Genomic DNA, 2,500 nt, shown 5'->3' with positions numbered 1-2,500 from the left:
TTTTGGAAATTTTCACTTATTGTCCAATAATCTTGCAGAAAAAAAAAAGAATCAATGCCTGATCTCAGAATGTAAGCAGGTTTGGGCCAGGTTAGTACTTTTAAATTTTTTCAGTAATTATCTGATAGGCCTGGTTAGTACTTTTGGGAATACCAGGTGCTGTAAGCTTTTGGGTTTCCTTCCCTACTTATATAATGCACTGGCGATTATAGTGGGTGATCTTTTAATAGCCCTCTCTTTGCAGCCTCCTTCGCTTATGGCCATACCATCCTGGCTATGCCTGATCTCAACTGATCTCCAAATCTAAGCAGGTTTGGGCCAGGTTAGTACTTTTGGATTTTTTCAGTAATTATCTAATAGGCCTGGTTAGTACTTTTGGAAATTTTCACTAATTGTCCAATAATCTTGCAAAAAAAAAAAAAAAAAGAGTGTAATGCCCGATCTCAGAATGTAAGCAGGTTTGGGCCAGGTTAGTACTTTTGGATTTTTTCAGTAATTATCTAATAGGCCTGGTTAGTACTTTTGGAAATTTTCACTAATTGTCCAATAATCTTGCAAAAAAAAAAAAAAGAGTCAATGCCCGATTTCAGAATGTAAGCAGGTTTGGGCCAGGTTAGTACTTTTGGATTTTTTCAGTAATTATCTAATAGGCCTGGTTAGTACTTTTGGGAATTCCAGGTGCTGTAAGCTTTTGGGTTTCCTTCCCTACTTATATAAAGCACTGGCGATTATAGTGGCTGATCTTTAAATAGCCCTCTCTTTGCAGCCTCCTTCGCTTATGGCCATACCCTCCTGGCTATGCCTGATCTCAACTGATCTCCAAATCTAAGCAGGTTTGGGCCAGGTTAGTACTTTTGGATTTTTTCAGTAATTATCTAATAGGCCTGGTTAGTACTTTTGGAAATTTTCACTAATTGTCCAATAATCTTGCAAAAAAAAAAAAAAAAGAGTCAATGCCCGATCTCAGAATGTAAGAAGGTTTGGGCCAGGTAAGTACTTTTGGATTTTTTCAGTAATTATCTAATAGGCCTGGTTAGTACTTTTGGAAATTTTCACTAATTGTCCAATAATCTTGCAAAAAAAAAAAGAGTCAATGCCTGATCTCAGAATGTAAGCAGGTTTGGGCCAGGTTAGTACTTTTGGATTTTTTCAGTAATTATCTAATAGGCCTGGTTAGTACTTTTGGGAATACCAGGTGCTGTAGGCTTTTGGGTTTCCTTCCCTACTTATATAATGCACTGGCGATTATAGTGGCTGATCTTTAAATAGCCCTCTCTTTGCAGCCTCCTTCGCTTATGGCCATACCAACCTGGCTATGCCCGATCTCGTCTGATCTCGGAAGCTAAGCAGGTTTGGGCCTGGTTAGTACTTGGTTGGGAGACCGCCTGGGAATACCAGGTGCTGTAAGCTTTTGGGTTTCCTTCCCTACTTATATAAAGCACTGGCGATTATAGTGGCTGATCTTTAAATAGCCCTCTCTTTGCAGCCTCCTTCGCTTATGGCCATACACTCCTGGCTATGCCCGATCTCGTCTGATCTCCAAATCTAAGCAGGTTTGGGCCAGGTTAGTACTTTTGGATTTTTTCAGTAATTATCTAATAGGCCTGGTTAGTACTTTTGGAAATTTTCACTAATTGTCCAATAATCTTGCAAAAAAAAAAAAAAAAAAAAAAAGTCAATGCCCGATCTCAGAATGTAAGCAGGTTGGGGCCAGGTTAGTACTTTTGGATTTTTTCAGTAATTATCTAATAGGCCTGGTTAGTACTTTTGGAAATTTTCACTTATTGTCCAATAATCTTGCAAAAAAAAAAAAAAGAATCAATGCCTGATCTCAGAATGTAAGCAGGTTTGGGCCAGGTTAGTACTTTTGGATTTTTTCAGTAATTATCTAATAGGCCTGGTTAGTATTTTTGGAAATTTTCACTAATTGTCCAATAATCTTGCAAAAAAAAAAAAAAAAGAGTCAATGCCCGATCTCAGAATGTAAGCAGGTTTGGGCCAGGTTAGTACTTTTGGATTTTTTCAGTAATTATCTAATAGGCCTGGTTAATACTTTTGGGAATACCAGGTGCTGTAAGCTTTTGGGTTTCCTTCCCTACTTATATAAAGCACTGGCGATTATAGTGGCTGATCTTTAAATAGCCCTCTCTTTGCAGCCTCCTTCGCTTATGGCCATACCATCCTGGCTATGCCCGATCTCAACTGATCTCCAAATCTAAGCAGGTTTGGGCCAGGTTAGTACTTTTGGATTTTTTCAGTAATTATCTATTAGGCCTGGTTAGTACTTTTGGAAATTTTCACTAATTGTCCAATAATCTTGCAAAAAAAAAAAAGAGTCAATGCCCGATTTCAGAATGTAAGCAGGTTTGGGCCAGGTTAGTACTTTTGGATTTTTTCAGTAATTATCTAATAGGCCTGGTTAGTACTTTTGGAAATTTTCACTAATTGTCCAATAATCTTGCAAAAAAAAAAAAAAAAAGAGTCAATGCCCGATCTAAGA

At 37.8% G+C, this 2,500-nt stretch overlaps 1 non-coding gene across 1 annotated transcript; it reads left to right on the top strand.

Moving 5' to 3' along the window:
* The first annotated feature begins 1,291 nt into the window (after positions 1-1,291).
* Positions 1,292-1,410, top strand: LOC132151168 (5S ribosomal RNA). Its single transcript, XR_009436326.1, has one exon. It is a non-coding gene; the product is annotated as a 5S ribosomal RNA (ribosomal RNA).
* The last annotated feature ends 1,090 nt before the right edge of the window (positions 1,411-2,500 follow it).

Source organism: Carassius carassius, chromosome 9, assembly GCF_963082965.1.
Source record: "Carassius carassius chromosome 9, fCarCar2.1, whole genome shotgun sequence".
In the NCBI taxonomy this organism is placed as follows: domain Eukaryota; kingdom Metazoa; phylum Chordata; class Actinopteri; order Cypriniformes; family Cyprinidae; genus Carassius; species Carassius carassius.
This window is presented reverse-complemented; position numbering and strand designations above follow the sequence as displayed.